Source organism: Chiloscyllium plagiosum, unplaced genomic scaffold (genome assembly GCF_037043375.1).
Source record: "Chiloscyllium plagiosum isolate Xiang-an unplaced genomic scaffold, Cpla_swu_hap1 HiC_scaffold_6, whole genome shotgun sequence".
NCBI lineage: Eukaryota > Metazoa > Chordata > Chondrichthyes > Orectolobiformes > Hemiscylliidae > Chiloscyllium > Chiloscyllium plagiosum.
The window spans coordinates 56634764-56660051 of NW_028270144.1; the positions used below are offsets into that span (position 1 = coordinate 56634764).

The following is a 25288-nucleotide window of genomic DNA, read 5'->3' on the forward strand; positions in this document are numbered from 1 at the left end:
GTGCTGCTGCCAATCTAATGATCTTCCAGTAAGTGACATCCAGCCAGTAGGAGGTAGTGGTCAGAAGAAGACAGTGAACACTGAACACAAACAGGAACTCTACTGTAGAATGAGCGAGCCCATTTAACCTTACTGAAACACTCCATCTGTAGGGTTGCTAAAAACAACATGCAGCTCGTTTCCATCAGGAGTCTGGACATGACAGCTAGTTTACTGCAAAAACTGCCCAATTGCCCAGATATAATGATGCTGTTGAATTCAATACCTAGAATGGCTGGCCTTGAGGTCACCAGTAGCAGTGGGAATTACTGAGGGACAGTCAACTACTGACTGGGGAGAGAAAGGTGGACTTAAAATTTCAGCTTTGCATTCCATGCAACTGAAACTTATTAAACTCAATTTGTGCCAATGAGAGCCCCGTGTCACCTTTTTTAGGCTTGCTGTACTAAGTAACATTCAGGCACTTAATTTGACCGTGATCACCTCTTTCAGATCAAGGACCCCGAGGGCAGATACTCCATCCACTAGGAGCTATCAGCCAGAAGCCAGAACTTCAGTGATTGGCAAGTTCACGGAGGAGATGATAGCTGTTGCCAATACGATATTAGCCTGAGGTCAAGTATCATCCCAGACCCGCATATTAGTGATGTGGGAAGCAGAGGAAGCACAGGCTGACTCAAGGGAATGGGAAAGAGAGTTCAGCAGAGAGGGAGGGGATTCTATACAATGCCATGTTACCACTCTCCCTACTTTTCAATGCAATGTCACCCTATCACCCCCCCCATCTTACTTTGACACAACTTTTCAAGTAAGTGTCAATTGCTGGCTTTATGATCAGGTTAAACAGTATCGTGAAACATGGTAGGAAAAGTATATTTTTCTTAACAAAAACAGTTAATGCAAATAACATCAACAGAAGAAACTGTTTTTAATGAAAATGAGAAAAGGATCCTTGAACTCCTAAGTGACTAATTTATTAAGAAACTGAAAACACCACAGTCATGGAAGAATAGAGACATGATGTACACATTTATTAGCTAAGAATGGAACATAGTAACAAATGGTAGTTAATACTTTGAGATATTAAAATACATTAGATTATGATTTCATAATGACTTGGTTTCACACCAGAATTACAATAGTATGGGTACAGCTAAAGACATTAACAGCTATAACATTCACACGTACTTCTGGTTCAAATGCAGAGATGATATCCATGCACCAAGAGTCTTCCACCAGCATTGAGTGGGAGTATGACACTACTACAAATGCCAACACCTGGGTGTCACTGAGCATCAAATTCCCATTTGCTGATTCTGCTTGTTGAAATGAAGAATTAAAGCTCAATGGCACTATTAGAAGAAAGGTAGTGAATACTCCTGCTGTTCAGCCAAGCTTCATTCCTCAGATATTATCATGAAATGTTAAATACCTTCTAGCCCATTGTTTGGGTTGTGGGACACTGGCGATGGCCCAAATTCAATGCAAATTGTAGGGGTTTGGAGATCTCTAAGTCCATTGAAGCCAGCCAGATTGGGCATGTAGCAATGGGCTCATTACCCAATTGATTATTATACATTAGCAAAAACTGATGCAAAACACTGGTACAAAATCCAGAAACAGATCTTGCATGCCATTTTTAAATGTCTCTGGAATTAAGCCTGAACATTTCTCATCAAAATTATAAATCCCATGGTGGATCCATCTTATTTTCTTCTAACATCTGAAACAGGCTTTTTCTTGTTGCACATGAAGCATTCACCACACTACCATACAAGTGAGGGAGTTGCTCAGAGTAATTTTCAAAGTTGAAGTTCAAACACATTGCCTTTAATGTAAATTACAACGTTCTAAATAAGCACTTGCAAATCAGAGTCCTAAAAGTGGCAGCGATTGAAAGTTCAATTAGTTACCACTCCCCTTCTCCTCCACACTTCACCATGCATACTGGTAAAATTGCACCTTTTCTTCAATTATTCATGGGGATGCGACTGTCTCTAGCTAGGCTAGCATTTATTGCCTAACCTTTAACTGCTTTGAACTGAAAGGCTTAACAGGTCATTTCAAATGGCAGTTTAAGGGTGAATTGTTATGCCATGCATCTGGAGTCACATGTAGGCCTGAACAGGTATAGATGTCAGATTTCCTTTCCCAAAAAAGGACACAAGTGAATCAGATGAGTTTTTTTTAATGAAAATTGACTGTTTTTTTGGTAAACATTGGGATAGCTTTTTACTCCAGGTTTTTATTAAAACTCAAATTTCAACATCAGCCATGGTGAGATTTAAGTCAAAAAGAATGGCGCTGGAAAAGCACAGCTAGTCAGGCAGCATCTGAGGAGCAGGAGAGTTGACATTTTGAGCATAAACTCTTCATCAGGAATTCGTGTTAAAGAGCATAAGCTTGAAACGTCGACTCTACTGCTCCTCGGATACTGCCTGACTGGCTGTGCTTTTCCAGCACCACACTTTTTGTCTCTGATCTCCAGCAATGCAGTCCTTGCTTTCTCCATGGTGCGATTTGAGTCCAGGTCCCCAGAATATTAACCTAAGTTTCTGGATCACTAATCCAGTGACGTTACCACTATACCACCATCTCCCATCAACATGATTAAACAAGATATTACTTTTTTTTTGATCAACATCTTGAAGATTTTTTGTGGGAGGGAAGGGGGGGGAGAAAGAGAGAGACACAGATAGAGAGAGAGACAGACAAAGACAGACAGATAAAGACACACACACACACAAACACACATACACACACAGACAGACAGAGAAAGAAATCAGAGGATTTGGAGATTCGGGAATCAGAAGTGAACAAAAGGAATGTTATCACAAGAAAAGCTGCAAGGTCATTGGTTGATAAATAATTGCTCATTTGAACAGTTGAATAAAGTGGACAAATATTTTTAGACTAAAACTAAAGACCAGTCGTAAATATAAAAATACAAATTAAAAATAATATTGAGATGCAGGCCAGACAATACTTTGTACCTGCATGATGTGGGTACTGATGGAAAATAGTAATTCATAGTGATCACGTCTAGTAAGTATTGGTTGCTCAAGGAACTCTGGTTCAGAATTGATGAGCTGAAGTCTGAGCTTTGAAAAGTACAATCTATAGGAGAGGGTCGAGCTTTTGGGCCCATGGGCCTTCAATTTGGCTGCGGGACAATGATAACCGCTCTTCCAGTGTGGCTATCCTGCTGTGAGGAGGCAACTTCACCATCTCTGAAGTTAAGGAGGTAGTGGGCGGGCGCGTCCTCATAGCAGACATTATGTACAAAAACACTTCTTGAGACTATTTAAAGTGTAAACCCCATCGGGAAAGAGTGAGTGTTCGGCCATCCTGCAGCAGCTTCCACTGTTGCTGACTATGTCCAGGCTGGTCATTCTAGCAGAGACCTCAACTGTATCATAGATGCAGACAGACAATCTGGTGGTGAAGGTTGGGAGGGGTGGGGAGGGACAACATGTCCGGAGTCCTGATGGAAACAGTCAAAGATGCCAAGCTGCTCAATGTCTTCAGCGACCCTTCAGATGGAGCGCAGTGTAGATACACCCGGTTGCAGCCAGATGGGTCTATTCACTCAAGGATAGACTTCTTGTTTGTGTCCCAAGCGTTCTCAGTCAGATCCACCGATGTCAAGCCGGTGTTCTTCTCTGACCACTGCCTCCTGTTGGCACACTGTCACCTACAGGACTACCAGCAGGCTGGCAAAGGAATGTGGAAGCTGAACGCGAGATTGTTGACACCAGAAAACATTGAGGAGTTCAAAAGGGATTACGCAGGTTGGAGAACCGTGAATTCCCTCTTACAGTCTCCAGCCTACTGGTGGGAAACAGTCAAAAGAAACATCAGGAGGTTTTGTATCCTCAAAGGTGTACAGAAGGTGAGATAGAGGCAGGGAAAACTGTCCAAACTCCAGAAAAATATCCTGCTGCGGATGATGGGAGCCAATGTCACGGAGAACCTCCAGGAGATGAAGGGCTAGCAAGCCTCACTCTTTGCCTCTGAGGCCTCCAAGATAATCTTCCAGTCCAGGGTCCAGTCCATGGAGCAGGACGAGACGTGCTTACATTATTTTTTCCAGAAGGCGCACAAGGAGAGCTCCGTGCTTAGCAACCTGAAAGGTGAAGATGCTGAAAATGTGTTGCTGGAAAAGCGCAGCAGGTCAGGCTGCATCCAAGGAGCAGGAGAATCGACGTTTCAGGCATGAGCCCTTCTTCAGGAATCAGGATTCCTGAAGAAGGGCTCATGCCCGAAAAGTCGATTCTCCTGCTCCTTGGATGCTGCCTGACCTGCTGCACTTTTCCAGCAACACATTTTCAGCTCTGATCTCCAGCATCTGCAGTCCTCACTTTCTCCTGAAAGGTGAAGATGGCTTGGTAATGTCATCTCAGTCTGACATCCTAAGGGTTAGCAAATGCTTCTAGGCCAGATTGTATGACACGACACCCATTGATACTGTGGTTTCCCAAATGTTCCTGTCTTCTATCATGGAGGTTTTAAGATGACAGCACATGGGAGAGTCTGGACCAGCCAACCAAGACCCACGAGTCCTTTGAAAATAATAAAACTCTCAGAAGCGATGGCTTACCGGTGAAGTTCTATTCTGCTCTATGGGATTTGATTGGCCAGGACCTGCTGAAGTCGTATGACAGTATGCTTCTGGCAGATACCATGAGCGAATCTATGAGCAACGTTATCATCATCCTCATCTACAAGCGCAAGGGGGAGAGGGAGAAGATCAGAAATTGGCGACCAATCTCACTGTTAAATGTGGATTACAAAATCTTACCAAAGGTCGTTGCCAACTGGGTCAGCTCTGCTTTGGGATTGGTGATTCACCCCAACCAAACCTGTGCTGTACCTGGCAGGAAGATTGCTGAGAGTCTTGTGCTCCTCAGGGATACAACCACCTACATGCAGGACAGGGGGGTGGACACCTGCCTCATCAGCCTGAACCAGGACAAAGCCTTTGACAGGATATTGCACACATACATACACACTCCAAAATGGGCTTTGGGGAGGGAATCTGCAATTGGATCCAACTGCTGTACACCAACATCATTAGTGCAATCTCAATCAGTGGTGGGAATCAGGAAGCTTTCCCATCAGATATGGAGTCAGGCAGGACTGCCCACTCTCTCATGCTTTGTTTGTGTGCTGTGTCGAGCCATTTACCAAGTCCATCAGGAAGGATGCGAGCCTGAGAGGGGTGATTACATCTGGCAGTGGTGGCCTACAAATTAAGGCCTCCCTATACATGGATGACATTGTCATTTTCTGCTTGGATCCACTGGCAGTGCACAAACTCATATGCATCTGTGAGCAGTTCGAATGGGCCTCAGGGACCAAGGTAAATCGAGGCAAGAGCAAGGCCATGCTCTTTGGAAACTGGGCCAACCAATCTTCTATTCCCTTCATCGTCAGGACAAACCACCTGAAGGTGCTAATTGTTTGGTTGGGGCTGGGCATGTGCCAAGTCTTGGTAGGGGCATATCACTAAGGTGAGGCAGAAATTGGGCAGAATGGAGCACCGCTTGCTCTCCATGGTGGGTAAGAGCCTGGTCATCAGGTGTGAGGTGCTCTCAGTGTTGTTGTAAGTGGTTCAGGTCTGAACCTGTGCCGCCGGTATCATTTGGACCATCTTTCAAATCATATGGAGATCAAAAATGGACCACATCCGAACGGACACTATATACAAAGATCTAGACAAAGGAGAAAAATACACACCCAATGCTAGCCTCACCTGAATGGCCACCTTTGTGTGTGGCTGCATCATTCTGTGCGTGGATTCCTGGTATGCAATCACCAAGTGTCACCACTTACTGAGGTTCTACCTGTCCCCGGTGTTGCGAAGGATGGGCCTGGCCACGCTATCACAGAACACTCCAAGTGGTTAGACCATTTCTGTATCACCTGTCCTTCGTGGAGAAATTTGTGAAGGAAAACACCTTCGACTACAAATCCATCAGGAAGTGGTCAGCACATAATTTCCTTGAGGTCCTGCAGGAAAAGGAGACAGCCGGTCCTGTCGAACGGTTCCCTGAGCAGACCGTCAAAGTCATTTGGCAGAATGGCTCATAGCCAGAACTTTCAAACAAGCACCAGGACATCACTTGGGTGGTGGTGAGGAGAGCACTGCCTGTGAGATCCTGTACGCATGCCTGGATTCTCTGTGCAACCACACGCTGCTCTCAAAGCAGCTGTGGAGGGGACAAGACTATCACACACCTCCTTCTGGAATGTGTCTATGCAAAGAAAGTCTGGAGAGAAATACACTGGTATTTCTCGAGGTTTGGCCTGAGCAGCTCCGTGACATGGGACTCCATGCTCTACAGTCTATTCCCTGGGACACCCACTGAGATGAACATCAACTGTGCTTGGAGGACCCTGGGAACATCCTCCACCCATACTCCAGCTTTGCCAAAGGGAGATGAGACTACCTGAGGTATGTGGGGCAGCCTAGCGTGTGCCAAACACGTGGGAGGGCAGGACACATGGCAGCAGACTGCAAAGTGACCCTCTACAGTTACTGCAAACAGGAGGGCTGCCTGACTAAGGAATGTAAGGGATCCAAAATCTGCAACCTGTGTGGGGAAGCAGGCCACCAATTCAATGCCTGCCCAAGATGGGGAAAGGGGTGGGGGCAGGTTGGGATGGTATCACATGCTCTGATGGCCAGAAGTGGCAACGCCAGCCCATTGACCCTATAGGTCAGTAAGATGCCAACTCCCAGAAGAAAGACTGAAACGAGGGACACTCAGAAGGAGGACCAAGCCACGGAGGAGGGAAAGGTAGGTAGTGCACAGGCAGAGCAACAGACCCAAACTCCACCTGAGCAGGTGGAGTCAACAGAGGAGGAAGAGATGAATGAAGTGGGGGTGTGGATAATGTTGAGAAACAACTAGAAAAAGAAAACATGTCAAGCCTACAGCAAAACAGAAAGAGGCAGCTGCATAATGGCTACACCAGCAGTACCTCTGATGACAAAGATGTGAAGAGGGACCACCATCAAGAAAAAGGTAGAGTATTTTAGGGGAGGAGGAGCACCCCCTAATCCAGAAATACTGGACTTCTTGAGGGGCCTGGTGAAACCCAACCTCCAGCCACTGGAAACCAATGGGTAGCAATATGTCATAGATCCGGCAACCAGGAACAGCAACCCTCTGACAGTCCTTCTGTCAGACTCTGAACCGAACCCTGCTGACTTTGTTCTTGCCCCAAAATCACCAAAGGAGGGAAATCCCCCCAGGGAGGAATGGGATGGCTACCTCAATGCGGAGACTGTCCAACAATGCCTCCACACCGCAGGGATGCAGTGAGTTCCCCAGCGACAATACTGTGGATGAATCGACATTTGGTAATTCAATAAACTCTTGAAATGAGTGTTAAAATTACCAGTACTAACATTTGCAGCACTAAATCTACTATGTGATGGGTTTCCACATTGGCTTACCTGGCCAGTCTCAATGTGGACCTCCTGTTTCTGCAGGAGTACAGGATACTGCACCTCAGCAGCTGCAGGAGATGGCCAAGTTTTTGGACCTATTGATCTTCAATTTGATCAGGGGGAAATGATAGTTATCCCTCCAGCCTGAGTATTCTGCTGCAAGGAGGTGGTGGAGAGGCACCTCTTCGTAACAGATGTTATGTACAGAAATGCTTCACTGAGACTAAGTAACGTGTATGTTCCTGCGGTAAATAATGAATGGCTGTGGCGATGTCCAGGCCAGTCATTCAGGCCGAAGACTTCAACTGCATCAGTGTGGATGGACAATCTGGAAGGGCTGACAGCAAACTGGACTCCACATCCAGATTCCTGATGGAAATGATTGAAATTGCCAAGCTACACTGCAGATGGAGCGCAGTGTAGATACACTTGGTTGCGGCTAGACGGGTCTATCCACTCAAGAATAGATTCCCTATTTCCATCCTTGCAAGGTCTTGGGTCAGATCCACTGACAACAAGCCAGTGTTCTTCTCTGACCACTGCCTCCTGCTAGCCAACTGTTACCGACAGGATGACCAGCAAACTGGCAAAGGAATGTGGAAACTGAATGTGAAATTGTTGACCCCAGAAAATATTGAGGAGCTCAAAAGGGATTACACAGGTTGGAGAACCATGAAGCCCCTCTTTGTGTCTTCAGCGGGCTAGAGGGAAACAGCCAAAGGGAACATCAAGAGGTTCTTTATCCTCAATAAATGTTCAGAGGGCAAGAGAGAGGAGGGCAAAACTGTCCAAACTCCAGAAAAGCATGCAGAACTTACTACTACTGCAGACAATGGGGGTCGATGTCACGGTGGATTTCCAGGAGGTGATGAGCTAGCAAGCCTCGTTCTTTGCCTCTGAAGCCTCCATAACAAGTTTCTGGTCCAGTGAAAGGACCGTGGAGTAGGATGAGGCTTGTGTTTCGTCTTCCAGAAAGTGCATAGGAGAGATCTACGCTCAAGCCTGAAGGAAGATGATGGCTTATTAACATCATCTCAGTCAGACATCTCAGCGCAGCCTCCCAGTCGTTCCTGTCCTCTATCATAGAGGTCTTAGATGACAGCACCTGGGAGAGGCTGGACCAGTCGTTACCTTTGGATGAGCTGACCAAAGCCCTCAAGTCCTTAGAAAAGAATAAAACTCCCGGAAGCGATGACTTACCGGCCGAGTTGTATTCAGCTCTGTGGGACTTGATTGGCCAGGTACTGCTGGAGGTGGACGACAGAATACTTCTGGCAGGTACCATGAACGAATCCATGAGGAGAGGTTTCATCACCCTCATCTACAAGTGGAAGGGGGAGAGGGAGGAAATTAGAAATTGGCAAGAAATGAGAAATCTGCCTAACGCAAACTACAAAATCCTGACTAAGGTCATCACCAAGCGGGTCAGGTCTGCTCTGGGATCGGTGTTTCACCCTGACCAAACTTGTGCTGTACCAAGCAGGATGTCCTCTGAGAGCCTCATATAGCTCAGGGATATGATTGCCTATGTGCAGGATGGGGAGGGTGGATGCCTGCCTTAGCCTGTACCAGCAGAAGACCTTTGACATAATATCACACACATACATGTAGGATGTTATCTCCAATATGGATTTTGGGGAGGGATTCCACAATTGGATTTGACGGCTGTGCACCAACATTATTAGCGCTGTGTCAATCAACACATGGAAATAAGAAAGCTTGCTGATCAGATCCTGGGTCAAGCAGGGTTGCACACTCTCTCCTGCCCTGTTTGTGTGTTTATAGAACTTATTGCATTAGGAAGATGCAAGCCTGAGAGGGGTGACTATTGCAGGCAGCAGAGGTCAGCAGGTCAAAGCCTCCCTTTAATGGATGATGTCGCTGTTTTCTGCTCGGATCTCCTGTCAGTGCCCAGGCTCATGAGCACCTAAGACAAGTTCGAAATGGCCTCGGGAGGCAAGGTAAATCGAGACAAGAGTGAGACCATGATCTTTGGAAACTGGGTTGACTGATCCTTCATTCCCTCCACTGTCAGGACAGATTACCTGAAGGTGCTGGGAATATGGTTTAGAGAAGCTGAGGCATGTACAAAATCTTGGGAGGAGCGCATCGCCAAAGTGAAGCAGAAACTGGTCTTTTGGGAGCACCGCTTTCTCTCCATTGCAGGTAAAAACCTGATCATCAAGTGTAAGGCATTCTCTCTGTTGTTGTATGTGGCGCAAGTCTGGCCCATTCCCCCAAAAGTGTGCTGTTTCACTCGAATGAGCCATCTTACATTTCATCTAGAAGCCTAAGATAGATCTCTCTGCAGGGACTCCATGTACAAAACTCTGGATAGGGGTGGGGAGGCACGGGAGGGTTGGAGGGTAAGAACATATCCAATGTTGCCCTCATCCTGATTGCTACCTTTTTATGCTGCTGCATCAAGCTGTGCCTAGACCCTCTGGTTGCAAGTCTCACTATGTACTGAGGTTCTACCTGTGTTGTGAAGGATGTGACTGGCCTCGCTGCCGCAGAATGCTCCAAGTAGTTACGCCATTCCATATCACCCGTCCTTCATAGAGAAATTTGTAAAGAAAAGCACCTATGGCCACCAGTCCATCAGGAAGTGGTTAACATGTAGTGTCCTTGAAACAGAGGGAAAAGGAAAGGGTGGATCCTGTCGCATGGTTCCCCGAGCAGACTGTCAAAGTCATTTGGCAGAATTCCTTGATGCCAGAACTTTTCACAAGCACCAAACTCGGCTGGTGGTGAGAAGGGCAGTACCTGCAAGATCGTTTACCTGGTCAGTCTGCCCTTGAAGTGGGAGGATGGGAGGGGTTGAGACTGTCACACATCTCCTTCTGGAAGGCATCTTTGCAAAGGAAGTCTGGAGAAAGATGCAGTGATTTGTGTCCAGGTTTGTCCCCATGACGCAGGGCTCTGTGCTGCATGTCTGTTCCCCAGGACACACACCCAAGATAAGCATCAATTGCACCTGGAGGACCAGCAATTGGGTGAAAGAATCGTTGGTCTACCTGAAACTTGTTGGTCCTCCAGAGTGACAAGTTGACCCTGACTGAGTGTTGCAGACTGGAACATTCCAAAGTTCAGGACTATGTGATGAGGGATGCACTAAAGCCTGCGGCAGCTGCTGCCAAGTCACAGTGGGGAAAGACCACTGTCTGGCATCTTTCTGCTGAAGGTAAATGGGGGACGTTCAGTTATCAGACCTTCCTAATGTCTCAAATATATGTAAATATTAGTATTTTATATCTAAGAGAGATTTTTATTTGTTTAGAGTCAAAGTCTGTTTGTTTACTTGATATGCAACTGCACAGGACTGAACTGTATTTGTGATAATATATAAAATGACATTTTATGAAACAGGTATATTTGGAAAGATAAAAAAAATGAGGTATAGACTGGATAGATCGAGTGAATCCTTAGAAGAGTATAAAGGAAGTAGGAGTATACTGAAGAGGGAAATCAGGAGGGCAAAAAGGGGACATGAGATAGCTTTGGCAAATAGAATTATGGAGAATCCAAAGGGTTTTTACAAGTACATTAAGGACAAAAGGGTGACTAGGGAGAGAATAGGGCCACTCAAAGATCAGCAAGGCAGCCTTGTGTGGAGCCACAGAAAATGGGGGAGATACTAAATGAATATTTTGCATCAGTATTTACTGTGGAAAAGGATATGGAAGATAGAGAAGTGATTGCTGGCCTCTTGCTGAGATATTTGTATCATCGATAGTCATAGGAGAGGTGACGGACGACTGGAGGTTGGCGAACGTTGTGCCACTGTTTAAGAAGGCTGGTAAGAACAAGCCAGGGAACTATAGACCGGTGAGCCTGACCTCGGTGGTAGGCAAGTTGTTGGAAGGAATCCTGAGGGACAGGATGCACATGTATTTGGAAAGGCAAGGACTGATTATGGATAGTCAACATGGCTTTGTGCGTGGGAAATCATGTCTCACAAACTTGATTCAGTTTTTTTGAAGATGCAACAAAGAGGATTGATGAGGGCAGAACAGTAGATGTAATCTATATGGACTTCAGTAAGGTGTTCGACAAGGTTCCCCATGGGAGACTGATTAGCGAGGTTAGATCTCATGGAACAAAGGGAGAACTAGCCATTTGGATACAGAACTGGCTCAAAGGTAGAAGACAGAGGGTGGTGGTGGAGGGTTGTTTTTCAGATTGGAGGCCTGTGACCAGTGGAGTGCCACAAGGATCAGTGCTGGGTCCTCTACTTTTTGTCATTTAGATAAATGATTTGGATGCGAGCATAAGAGGTACAGTTAGTAAGTTTGCAGATGACACCAAAATTGGAGGTGTAGTGGACAGCGAAGAGGGTTACCTCAGATTACAACAGGATCTGGACCAGATGGGCCAATCGGCTGAGAAGTGGCAGATGAGTTTAATTCAGATAAATGCGAGGTGCTGCATTTTGGGAAAGTAAATCTTAGTAAGACTTATACACTTAATGGTAAAGTCCTAGAGAGTTTTGCTGAACAAAGAAACCTTGGAGTGCAGGTTCATAGCTCCTTGAAAGTGGAGTCGCAGGTAGATAGGATAGTGAAGAAGGTGTTTGGTATGCTTTCCTTTATTGGTCAGAGTATTGAGTACAGGAGTTGGGAGGTCATGTTGCGGCTGTACAGGACATTGGTTAGGCCACTGTTGGAATATTGTGTGCAATTCTGGTCTCCTTCCTATCAGAAAGATGTTGTAAAACTTGAAAGGGTTCAGAAAAGATTTACAAGGATGTTGCCAGGGTTGGAGGATTTGAGCTATAGGGAGAGGCTGAACAGGCTGGGGCTGTTTTCCCTGGAACATCGGAGGCTGAGGGGAGACTTTATTGAGGTTTACAAAATTATGAGGGGCATGGATAGGGTAAATAGACAAAGTCTTTTCCCTGGGGTCAGGGAGTCCAGGACTGGAGGACATCGGTCTAGGGTGAGAGGGGAAAGATATAAAAGGACCTAAGGGGCAACTGTTTCATGCAGAGGGTGCTACGTGTATGGAATTAGCTGCCGGAGGTTGTGGTGGAGGCTGGTACAATTACAACATTTAAGAGGCATTTGGATGGTTATATGAATAGGAAGGGTTTGGAGGGATATGGGGTGGCAGGTGGGACTAGATTGGGTTGGCATATCTGGCCGGCATGAACGGGTTGGACCGAAGGGTCTGTTTCCATGCTATACATCTCTATGACTCTATGTGTTTAGGAGGCAGTCACATCCTGAAAGTTAAGTAATTCAAATTTGGCCAGTGGTCAGGGACAAGGGGGTGTGACTATGAGTGGGTCCTGAATTTAACATTGGGAGGAGTATCAGATCTTGACTTTGTTGAACAGGGAGGAGGTACTTTCCCACTGTGTGGATAAGCAAAAGGACTAGAAGGAGGATGAGCAAACTGACCACTGTTTTACAGGAGGCCATTCAAATGGGGAGAACAAAAAGAAAAGTAGTAATGAAAAGGGACTCTATAATTAGGTATAGATAACATCCTTTGTAAACAGGATCGGGTTTTTGCATGACGATTTGCGTGCCTGGTGCCAAGGCAAGGAAGGTCATGATCTAGCTTGAAAGGATATCAGTGCTCCATGTTGGGACCAACAACCTCAGCAAGAGGACCAGTTTTGGAAATGTTAGGAATTATAAACAAAATTAAAGATTAGGAGTTCAGGGATTATAACCTCTGGAATATTAGCTGAGCCACATGGAAAAGAAAAATTGGCATAAGAAAATTATGGAAGTAAGCACATAGGAATCATAATAGGCAATAGGGGTTACATTTCATGAGGCACTAGCATCAGTATTGGGACAGGGAGGACCTGTAACATTAGAATGGGCTCCCCTGACACTAGCAGAAAGGATAAAACACTTTAAATTAGTAAATGGAGGGGTGACTCAGAGGGAGTCAGTAAATTTCAAACTCAAGTGACATGACAGAGTATAAGGAAACCATGAGGAACTCTACTTCAGATACATCAAGGGGAAGTCATGCCTGACAAATCTGTTAGAATTGTTTGAGGAGGTAATGAGTAAATTAGGCAAAAGAGAGCTAGTGGACATGATCTATTTGGATTTCCAGAAAGCCTCTGATAAGGTGTTACACAGCTGGCTGTTCATTAGATAAAAACTCAAAATGTTAGAGGCAAGATGGATAGAGGATTGGCTGACTGGCAGAGGCAGAGAGGGGGGAATAACGTTTTTTCTCAGGATGGCAACCAGTGACTATTAGAGTTCTGCAGGGGTTAAGGGACCCTAAAGTTATACATTAACCAAATTTGTGCAGGTTAGATGAATTGGCCATGCTAAATTGCCCATAGTTTTCAGGGATGTGTAGGTTAGGGGAATTAGTCAGGGGAAATGTAAAGTAATAGGGTAGGGGAATGGATCAGGGTGGGATACTCTTCAGAGTGTTACTGTGGACTTGTTGGGCCAAATGACCTGTTCCACACTGTAGGGACTCTATTCTATTCCAGTCTATTCTATTAATGATTTGGAGACACCGGTGTTGGACTGGGCTGCACAAAGTTAAAAATCACACAACACCAGATTATAGTCCAACAGGTTTATTTGGAAGCACTAGCTTTCGGAGTGCTGCTCCTTTATCAGGTGGTTGTGGAGAATAAGGTTCTAAGACACAGAATTTATTGCAAAAGTTTACAGTGTGATGTAAGTGAAATTATATATTGAAAACGATCTGGATTGTTTGTTAACTCTCTCATCTTTTAGAATGACCATGTTGATTCCAGTTCTTTCATTTGTAAATCGGAAAACCTTTGTTTAAAAGTTACATTCTCAAGTGAACTTTAACAATTGATGTCATGTCGGCTCAGATAACGTATTGAAGGTGTGAGGGTCTCTGCGCCACAATGGTCAGACTGATTCTAATATTAAAAACAGATTTACAGAATCTTACATGGATTCATGCTGTTTTTGAGCAAAGTAAAGTGTATTTCTGCAAGTACAAATTCACCCCACGAACTTGTATGTGTATGTGTATGTGTGTATGTGGGTGTGTGTATTGGGGTGGTGGGGAGAGTGGGTTATGAGTATCTGAGAGAGAGTGTGTGTGTATGTGATTGTAAAGGGGAATAAGTCTGAGAGGGGGTGTGTGCAAGTGTATGTGTGAGCATATGAGAGAGGGTCTGCGTGAGCATGTGTGTGTGTAGGTGTGTGTGTGTGTGTATATGTGTGTCTGTGTGTGTGTGTGTCTGTCTGTCTGTCTGTGGTGCAATGGGGTCACCTGTATGAATCCAAGGTCACGGTTGAGGCCATCCTCATGGGTACCGAACCCAGCTATCAGCCTCTGCTTGGCTACTTTTCGTTGTTGCCTGTCCCAAAGTCTGCCTTTGAGGATGGTCATCCGAAGGTCCGAGGTCGAATGTCCTGGACTGCTGAAGTGTTCACCGACTGGGAGGAACACTCCTGTCTGTTGATTGTTGTGTGGTCTCCATTCATCCTTTGCCGTACCCTGTGCTTGGTACCATGCCTCAGGGCATCCTTGCCTGCAACGTATGAGATAGACAACATTGCTGGGCCACATGAATACCTGCCATGTATATAGTGGGAAGTGTACCCCATGCGTAATGGTGCTATCTGTGTCGACATTCTGGCACATCTTGCAGCATCTACCGTGACAAGCATGTATGGTATTGTCCTGAAAGCTGGGCAGTTTGCTACAAACAATGATCTGTTTGAGGTTTGGTGGTTGTTTAAAGGCGAGAAGTAGAGGTGTGGGGAAGGTCTTGGTGAGGTGCTTGTCCTCACCAATAATGTGTTGCGGGCTGCGAAGACCATGGCGTAGTTTGTCGGCTACTGGGAAGTACTGGACAACGAAGAGTACCCTGTTGGTTGTAGCTCATGTCTGTGTCCTGAGGAGGTCATTACAGTTCCTCGCTGTGGGACGTCGGAACTGGCGGTCGATGAGTTGAGCATCTTACCCCATTCTTACGAGGGCATCCCTAAGGACTTCCAAGTGCCCGTCACGTTCCTCCTCATCTGAACAGATTCTGTGTATGCGTAGGGCTTGTCCATAGGGGATGGCTGTTTTACTATGTTTCGGGTAGAAGCTGGAGAAGTGTAGCATTGTGATGTTGTCTGTGGGTTTGCGGTACAGTGAGGTGCTGACATGCCCATCCTTCCTGGAGATGCATGTGTCCAAGAATGAGACAGATAGTAGAGAGTCGTCCATGGTGAGTTTGATGGTGCGATGAGACTTGTTGATATCACTCTGTAGTTTTTTTCAGTGACCCCTCTCCACGAGTCCAGAGGAAGAAAATGTCAATGTACCTGGTGTATAGTGTTGGTTGGAGATCCTGCATAGAGAAGAAGTCTTATTCACACCTGTGCATGAAAATGTTGGCATATTGGGTTGCAAATTTGGTCCCCATGGCTGTTCCATGTATCTGGATGAAGAATTGGTTATCAAAGGTTATGATTGAGGATAAAGCGGATAAGTTGTAGGATGGTGCTCAGTGATTGGCAGTTGTTGGTGTTGAATACTGAGGCCTGTTGCCACAATCCCCCACATTGTGGGGACACACCTCAGGAGACAGACACGAGTTGCAACCGACAGGATAGCCTTCGTTGTCCAGTACTTCCCAGGAACCGAAAAACTATGCCATGGTCTTCGCAGCATGCAACACATTATCAATGAGGATGAGCACCCTGCCAAGACCTTCCCCATGCCTCCACTTCTTGTCTTTAAACAACCACGAAACCTCAAATAGATAATTGTTCGTAGCAAACTGCCCAGCTTTCAGGATGATACCATACAACCTTGTCACGGTAGACACTGCAAGACGAGACAGAATGTCAACACGGATACCACCATTACGCTTGGGGGCACCTCCCACTATATACGTGACAGGTATTCATGCGACTCAGCCAACGTTGTCTATCTCATACACTGCAGGCAAGGTGCCTGAGGCATGGTACATTGATTAGATTAGATTACTTTACAGTGTGGAAACAGGCCCTTCGGCCCAACAGGTCCACACCGACCCACCGAAGCACAACACACCCAGACCCCAACATTTACCCCTTACCTAACACTACGGACAATTTAGCATGGCCAATTCACCTGACCCTGCACATCTTTGGACTGTGGGAGGAAACCGGAGCACCCGGAGGAAACCCACGCAGACACGGGGAGAACGTGCAAACTCCAAACAGAGAGTCGCCTGAGGCGGGAATTGAACCCGGGTCTCTGGCGCTGTGAGGCAGCAGTGCTAACCACTGTGCCACCGTGCCACATTGGTGAAGGCTCAAAGGATGAATAGACATTGCACAACAATCAACAGACAGGAGTGTTCCCTCCCAGTCAGAGAACACTTCAGCGGTCCAGGACATTCAAACTCGGACCTTCAGGTGACCGTCCTCCAAGGCGGACTTTGGGACAGGCAACAATGAAAAGTGGCCAAGCAGAGGTTGATAGCCAGATTCGGTACCCATGAGGATGGGCTCAACTGCGATCTTGGGTTCATGTCACACTACAGGTGATCCTATTGTGCTAACGCTAACACACACAGTCTCATGTGCTCACACATACACTCGCGCACACACCCTCTCACAGATCTATATCCCTTTATACTCACACATACACACTCTCTCACAGACACTCATAACCCACGCACACCCACATACACACATACACTTATAAGTTTGTGGGGTGAATTTGTACTTGCAGAATTACATTTTACTTTGCTCAAAAACTGCATGAATCCATATAAGATTCTGTAAATCCATTTTTTTAGATTAGAATCAGTCTGACCATTGTGGCCCAGACAGCTTCACACCTTCAATACATTGTCTGGCCTGAGATGACGTCAATTGTTAAAGTTCACTTGAGAATGTAACTATTTTTAAAAAAAACTTTTCCAATTTACATATGAAAGGACTGAAAACAACACAGTCATTCTAAAAGATGAGAGAGTTAACAAACAATCCAGGTCTTTTGCAATATATAATTTCAGTTACATCACACCGTAAACGTTTGCTAATTCTGTGTCTTACAATCTAATTCTCCACAACCACTTGATGAAGGAGCAGTGCTCCAAAAGCTAGTGCTTCCAAATAAACCTGTTGGACAATAACCTGGTATTGTGTGATTTTTAAATTTATTCTATTACTGATCTGAATGAGGGATTAGAGTGCAATGTTGCTAAGTTTACAAATTATACAAAAATAGGTGGTGGAACAGGTGGTGTTGAGAAAGTGGTGAGGATGCAGAAGGCCTTGGACAGGCTAGGGGATTGGGCAAAGAGGTTGCAGTCAGTGGGAGGTTAGTCAATTTTCTAAATGGGGAAAGGCTTTGGAGATCTGAGTCCTAGTTCAGGATTCTCTTAAGGTTAACATGCAGGTTCCGTTGGCCATTTGGAAGGAAAATGCAATGTTGGCATTTATTTCAAGAGGGCTAGAATACAGGAGCAGATAAGTACAGATGAGGCTATGTAAGCTTCTAGTCAGACGGCATTTGAAATATTGTGAGCAGGTTTAGGCCCTGTACCTAAGGAAAGATGTGCTGCTGTTGGAGGGGGTCTAGGGGAGGTTTACAAGAATGACCCTGGGAATGATGGGTTTGTCGTATGTGGAGTGGTTCAGGACTCTGGGTCTGTATTGATGGGAGTTTAGAAGGATGAGGGGGATCTCACTGGAACTTACAGAATATGGAAAAACCTGTAAAGAGTGAACGTGGAGAAGACATTTCCGCTAGTAGGAGAGATCAAGACCTGAGGACAGCCTCAGAGTGAAGGGATGACCCTTTAGAACTGAGATGAGGAGACATTTCTTCAGCCAGAGGGTAGTGAATCTGTGGAACTGATTGCTGCTAAAAGCTGTGGAGACTGTCATTGAGTGTAGATTGGTTCCCGATTGGCAATGCGATCAAGTATAACAAGGAGAAGGCAGTAGAATGGGGTTGAGCAATATATCAGCCATGATCAAATGGTGGAGCAGACTCAACGGGCTGAATGGCCTCATTCTACTCCTATTCATTATGGTCAAACTGAATTGATTAAACTGAGAGAGGGAAAAATAACATCAGCATAAAACATCAGTGCTGAGAAACAGGTTACTGTGTATGGCCCAAATAAAAATTCTATATACAAATGCATGCAGTGTAAAAAATAAACTAAAGTCATCTGCAGGCACAAAATCAAACTGGGTATTGTGACATAGTAGCCATTACTGAGACATCACTACAGAATGACCAGGATTGTGAATGAAATATTCCAAGGATATAAGGTTTACAAGATTGACAGGGATAGTGGCAGAGGTGAAGTAGCCTTACTGATTCAAAAGAAAATTACTTCACTATAATGTGGGGAAAGCATTCAATGGAGTGGCACAGTGGCTCAGTGGTTAGCACTGCTGTCGCACAGCGGTTCAAATCCCATCTCGGGCAACTGTCTATGTGGTGTTTGCACATTCTCCCAGTGTCTGCGTGGATTTCCTCCGGGTGCTCTGGTTTCCTCCCACAGTCCAAAGATGTGCAGATTAGGTGAATTGGCCATGCTAAATTGTCCGTAGTGTTAAGTGCATTAGTCAGGGGTAAATGTAGGGGAATGGGTCTGGGTGGGTTGCTCTTCGGAGGGTCGCTCTTCGGAGGGTCGGTGTGGACCTGTCAGGCCGAAGGGCCTGTTTCCACTCTGTAGGTAATCTAAAGAGACTATATTAGGTGGAATGGAGGAATAGTAAAAGGACCTAAAACTGTAACAGGTATTTTGTACAGACCCAAAACCAGAAATTACTGGAAAAGCTCAGCAAGTCTGGCAGCATCTATGAAGACGCATCTATGAAGAGAAACGTCCCTGCACGTTTCAGGTACGGCGAATCTTCCTCAGAATTGAGGAAGTTCTGAGGAAAGATCACCAGACCCGAAAGGTTAACCCTGAATTCTCCTCACAGATGCTACAAGACCTGCTGAGCCTTTCCAGCAACTTCTGTTTTTGTTTCTGATTTACAGCATTCACAGTTCTATCAGTTTTTATTTTGTATGGACCCCCTGGTAGAAGCTCTGAAGTGCGAGATTCTGTAATCGCAAAAGTTAGGCACATGTGCAGCAAGCCAGGATAGTATTAATAGATGATTTTAACTTAAACATAGACTGGGAGAGGCACATAAGCACCTGCTAAAAAGATAATGAATTTCTGGAACATGTCTGGATTAGTTTCCTACAGCAATGAACATAATATTGAATTTAGTAATGAGTCATGAAACAGATTTAATTATTAACTAATTGTGTGTAAACATTTATCAAACAGTGATCGTAACATGATTTAGTTCAAAGTTAAAAATCACACAACACCAGGTTATAGTCCAACAGGTTTAATTGGAAGCACTAGCTTTTGAATATTGTCAATGGCTATGGGGAAATGGCAAACATGGAGAATAATTACTTTGTCTCAGTCCTTACAATAGGGGGATAACTTGCCAGAATCCAAGGGAAGTAATAGTGATCAGGAACAGACACAGAATGAAATTAATGTAAGTAAAGCATCAGTAATAAGGACATTAACTGAATTAAAGAGTGACAAATCCCAGGGAACCTGATAGTTGATTGTTGTCCTGATGAAGGACAACTACCTGATGAAGAAGCAGTGCTCTGAAAGCCAGTGCTTCCAAGTAAACCTGTTGGACTATAATCTGGTGTTGTGTGATTTTGAACTCTGTCCATCCAGTCCAACACCAGCACCTTTAAGTCATACTGTAGATGCTTTAACTATGATCTTTCAGAGTTCCCTAGAGACATAAATTGTCCCTGCACATGTCACTCCACTTTCTAAAAAGAGGCAAAAAAGGTATAACCATTTAAATGGATGCAGAATATTAGCATAACAGGGAAATAACTGCTGAAAACAGGCACGATTCCAAACAGCTCATGAAAACTGAAGTCAGGACAAATCAACAGTGATGATTAAAGACATTGTATGTTGCAGTTTAGTAACATAATCAAAGAATTTTATATGTTTTCTCAGAGTCATAGAGTCATAGAGATGTACAGCATGGAAACAGACTCTTCGGTCCAACCTGTCCATGCCAACCAGATATCCCAACCCAATCTAGTCCCACCTGCCAGCATCCACCCCATATCCCTTCAAACCCTTCCTATTCATATACCCATCCAAATGCCTCTTGAATGTTGCAATTGTACGAGCCTCCACCACTTCCTCTGGCAGCTCATTCCATACATTTATCACCCTCTGCGTGAAAATGTTGCCCCTTAGGTCTCTTTTATATCTTTCCCCCTCACCCTAAACCTATGCTCTCTAGTTCTGGACTCCCCGACCCCAGGGAAAAGACTTTGTCTATTTATCCTATCCATGCCCCTCATAATTTTGTAGACCTCTATAAGGTCACCCCTCAGCCTCTGACACTCCAGGGAAAACAGCCCCAGCCTGTTCAGCCTCTCCCTACAGCTCAAATTCTCCAACCCTGGCAATATCCTTGTAAATCTTTTCTGAACCCTTTCAAGTTTCACAACATCGTTCTGATAGGAAAGAGACCAGAATTGCACGCAATATTCCAACAGTGGCCTAACCAATGTCCTGTACAGCCGCAACATGACCTCCCAACTCCTGTACTCAAGACTCTGACCAATAAAAGGAAAGCATACCAAATGCCTTCTTCACTATCCTGTCTACCTGTGACTCCACTTTCAAGGAGCTATGAACCTGCACTCCAAGGTCTCTTTGTTCAGCAACACTCCCTAGGACCTTACCATTAAATGTATAAGTTTTGCTAAGATTTGCTTTCCCAAAATGCAGACCCTCACATTTATCTGAATTAAACTCCATCTGCCACTTCTTAGCCCATTGGCCCATTGGTCAAGATCCTGTTGTAATCTGAGGTAACCCTCTTCGCTGTCCACGACACCTCCAATTTTGGTGTAATCTGCAAACTTACTAACTGTACCTCCTAACTGTACCTCTTATGCTCGTATCCAAATCATTTATGTAAATGACAAAAAGTAGAGGACTCAGCATATGTAAATGACAAAAAGTAGAGGACCCAGAAGTATACTCCTGCTTCCTTTATACTTACTTGTGGCTCTCAGGCATCCAGTCTGAAAAAACAACCCTCCACCACCACCCTGTGTCTTCTACCTTTGAGCCAGTTCTGTATCCAAATGGCTAGTTCTCCCTTTATTCCATGACATCTAACCTTGCTAATCAGTCTCCCATGGGGAATCTTGTGGAACGCCTTACTGAAGTCCATATAGATCACATCTACTGCTCTGCCCTTATCAATCCTCTTTGTTACTTCTTCAAAACACTCAATCATGTTTGTGAGACATGATTTTGCCACGCACAAAGCCAGGTTGACTATCCCTAATCAGTCCTTGCCTTTCCAAATACATGTACACCCTGTACCTCAGGATTCCCTCCAACAACTTGCCCACCAATGAGGTCAGGCTCACCAGTCTATAGTTCCCTAGCTTGTCTTTACCGCCCTTCTTAAACAGTGGCACCACGTTTGCCAACCTCCAATTTTCCAACACTTCATCTGTGTCAATCGATGATACAAATATCTCAGCAAGAGGCCCAGAAATCACTTCTCTAGCTTCCCACAGAGTTCTCAGGTACACCTGATCAGGTCCTGAAGATTTATCCACCTTTAACCGTCTCAAGACATCCAGCACTTTCTCCTCTGTAATCTGGACATTTTGCAAGATGTCACCATCTATTTCCCTATAGTCTATATCTTCCATATCCTTTTCCACAGTAAATACTGATGCAAAATATTCATTTAGTATCTCCCCCATTTTCTGTGGCTCCACACAAAGGCTGCCTTGCTGATCTTTGAGGGGCTCTATTCTCTCCCTAGTTACCCTTTTGTCCTTAACGTATTTGTAAAAACCCTTTGGAGTCTCCTTAATTCTATTTGCCAAAGCTATCTCATGTCTCTTTTTGCCCTCCTAATTTCCCTCTTAAGTATACTCTTTCTTCCTTTATACTCTAAGGATTCACTCGATCTATCCTGTCTAGACCTGACATATGCTTCCTTCTTTTTCTTAACCAAACCCTCAATTTCTTTATTCATCCAGCATTCCCTATACCTACCAGCCTTCCCTTTCACCTTGACAGGAATATACTTTCTCTGGATTCTTGTTATCTCATTTCTGAAGGCTTCCCATTTTCCAGCCATCCTTTTACCTGCGAACATCTGCCCCCAATCAGCTTTTGAAAGTTCTTGCCTAAAGTCAAAATTGGCCTTTCTCCAATTTAGAACTTCAACTTTTAGATCTGGTCTATTCTTTTCCATCACTATTTTAAATCTAATAGAATTATGGTCGCTGGCCCCAAAGCTCTCCCCCACTGACACGTCAGTCACCTGCCCTGCCTTATTTCCAAAGAGTAGGTCAAGTTTTGCACTTTCTCTAGTAGGTACATCCACATACTGAATCAGAAAATTGTCTTGTACGCACTTAAGAAATTCCTCTCCATCTAAACCTTTAACACCATGGCAGTCCCAGTCCATGTTTGGAAAGTTAAAATCCCCTACCATAACTATGCTATTATTCTTACAGATAGCTGAGATCTCCTTACAAGTTTGTTTCTCAATTTCCCTCTGACTATTAGGGGGTCTATAATACAATCCCAATAAGGCGATCATCCCTTTCTTATTTCTCAGGTCCACCCAAATAACTTCCCTGGATGTATTTCCAGGAATATCCTCCCTCAGCACAGCTAAAATGCTATCCCTTATCAAAAATGCCACCCCCCATCCTCTCTTGCCTCCCTTTCTATCCTTCCTGTAGCATTTGTATCCTGGAACATTAAGCTGCCAGTCCTGCCCATCCCTGAGCCATGGTTCTGTAATTGCTATGATATCCTAGTCCCATGTTCCTAACCATGCCCTGAGTTCATCTGCCTTCCCTGTTAGGCCCCTTGCATTGAAATAAATGCAGTTTAATTTATTAGTCCTACCTTGTCCCTGCCTGCCCTGACTGTTTGACTCACTTCTGTTCTCAGCTGTACCCATCTCAGATCGATCTCTTTCCTCACTATCTCCCTGGGTCCCACCCCCCCCACCTTACTAGTTTAAATCCTCCCAAGCAGTTCGAGCAAATTTCCCTGCCAGTATATTAGTCCCCTTCCAATTTAGGTGCAATCCATCCTTCTTGTACAGGTCACTTCTACCCCAAAAAAGATTCCAATGATCCAAAAATGTGAATCCTTCTCCCATACACCAGCTCCTCAGCCATGCATTCATCTGCTCTATTCTCCTATTTCTGCCCTCACTAGCTTGTAGCACTGGGAATAATCCAGATATTACTACCCTCCTTTTTAAATTTCTGCCTAACTCTCTGTATTCTTCCTTCAGAATCTCAACCTTTTCCCTTCCTATATTGTTGATTCCAATGTGAACAATGACCTCTTGCTGGCCCCTCTCCCCCACGAGAACATTCTGCACCCTCTCTGAGACATCCTTGATCCTGGCACCAGGGAAACAACACACCATTCTGCTTTTTCTTTGCTGGCCACAGAAATGTCTGTCTGTACCTCGGATTACAGAATCCCCTCACACAATTGATCTCTTGGAAGCCGACGTACTCCTCGTTGCATTAGAGCCAGTCTCAATACCAGACACTTGGCTGTTCGTGCTACATGAATATCATCATAATGCAGATATAATTAAGAATACCTACCTAATATTTTGTATTGTAAACTGAAAAGGGATAATTTTGCCAATCATACTGTGACACTCAGAAGTAAATATATAAAGACAAACTCAGATCAGATCCCACTTTCATCTAACAAGTTATTAAAAGAATTAAATTCAAGGAGAGGTTTCAATTTTAGAACACTTTGTTTAGACACTCCATTGCACCTCAATTAAGTCAGCTGCATATGAATACTCCTATTGCAATATAAACTAAGAAATTGTGGGATGGCAAATTACTTCAGTATTAGGCAAGAGTTAGTGAGTGTTAATTGGGAGAAGTGTGGAAGAGCATTGTGGAAGACCTCACACATCCCTCACTGAAACTCTTCTCCCTCCTACCATCTGGCAGAAGGTACCAGAGCATTCAGTCTCTCATGGCCAGACTGTGCAACAGTTTCTTCCCCATGCCATCAAGCTCCTTAATTCTAGGTGATCAGGAACTCTTTGCACGACTTTGAATTGCTGCTAGAACCATGTTTTATTAATTATCATTTTTTTATTACACTGTAATTTGCACAACAATGTGCCAATTGTCTTGACATGTCAGGAATTACTGTTCTGTCTTGCGTGTTTTGCTCTTCTTATGAACTTTATGTCATCCTGCATATGATCGTGTAGTTTGTGCTGTCCATGTAGCACCTTGGCACTGGAGGAATGCTGTGTCACTTTTACTGTATCAATTGTATATGGTAGAAATGACAAATAAAGCTACTCTTGGCTCTTGAGGAGCTGTAATTGGGCAAGTCCATATTTGACATGTGCAAGTTGTTTAAAGACCTACTCAGGAGAATTCAGAACTGGCATGTTCCAGGAAGGAGAAAAGACAGGGATGACAAGGTAAGAGGACCTTGGATAATGAGGGAGGTTGTGAATTTCATCAAAAAAAAAAGCAAAAAAGAAGCATATGTAAGGTTTAGGAAGCTAAAATTGGATAGGGCCTATGATGAATATAACGAAAGCAGGAAAGAACACAAGCATGGAACTAGAAGAGCAAGAAAGGGCCATGAAATGATCTTGGCAAGTCAGCTTAAAGAGAATCCCAAGGTATTATATACATGTATTAAAAGAAAGTAGGACCAGTCAAGGATACAGGAGGGAACTTGTGCTTGGAGGCAGAGGATGTGGGTGAGAACCTAAATGAGTATTTTGCGTTGGTATTCATCCA

General features: G+C 44.6%; 1 protein-coding gene across 1 annotated transcript in view; it reads right to left on the minus strand.

Annotated features, from left to right (window-relative positions):
• Nucleotides 1–25288, minus strand: part of panx1a (pannexin 1a) — an 84793-nt gene that overhangs the window by 9479 nt on the left and 50026 nt on the right. The window lies entirely within an intron of this gene.